Source organism: Apodemus sylvaticus, chromosome 8 (assembly GCF_947179515.1).
Source record: "Apodemus sylvaticus chromosome 8, mApoSyl1.1, whole genome shotgun sequence".
Taxonomy (NCBI): Eukaryota; Metazoa; Chordata; class Mammalia; order Rodentia; family Muridae; genus Apodemus; species Apodemus sylvaticus.
In genome coordinates this window covers 111,980,321-111,981,100 of record NC_067479.1, presented here as the reverse complement: position 1 = coordinate 111,981,100, position 780 = coordinate 111,980,321, and positions in this window count along the sequence as shown.

Sequence of the window (780 nt, the reverse complement as noted above, 5' to 3'; positions counted from 1 at the left end):
TGTTCTATAGTCTCTCTTGATGTCAAGTTCTTATTTTATTTCATTGTGGTCACATAGAACACACCAAATGATTTTAATCTCCTCTGTTTTATATTGTGCATGATCCCTTTTAGAGAAAGTTCCATGGAATTATGAAGAAAATATGTATTCTGCAGTGTTTGGATGGAACACTCTATTTAAGTGTAGATAGAATATGTTACTTAATATATTCATTTGAATTGTGATTTTTATTTGACCCAGATGTTTCTCTGTGTTTTGTTGCCATGACATTTCTGTTGGTCCCACTGCTGTTGTGTTGGAGATAAGTTATGTCTTTATATACCTTTATTTTTTCACAAAATTGGGTCACTAGTGTTGGGTGAGTATATAGTTGGAATTGTAAAGGACAATTAATACTCTGAACCAAATACATATATGTATGGCCAATAAGAATTCATATTATAAAATGGCTATTTCTGAATTTTAAACCAAAGAGAACTATGTAAAATTCGCAGCTTCAGTGAATGCAAACTAGAACATCAAACTATTGTTGAACTCTCTACCCTTAACCCCAGCACATCATCATAACAACAGAAACTATAGTAATAGTGCAGCAGTGTGTTATGCAGGTAGCAGGCCGCAGGCAAGTGCCTCCTCCACAGGCCTCCACTCACTCACTTAGCTCTGCTCTGAGACCTAAAATGTGTGCTTCTGTCACCCCATAGCACACTCAGGAAAATCTAGACTCAAAAAAGTTAAAGCCTTAGCTAAGGTTTTATGGAAAGTAAACAGCAGAGTCAG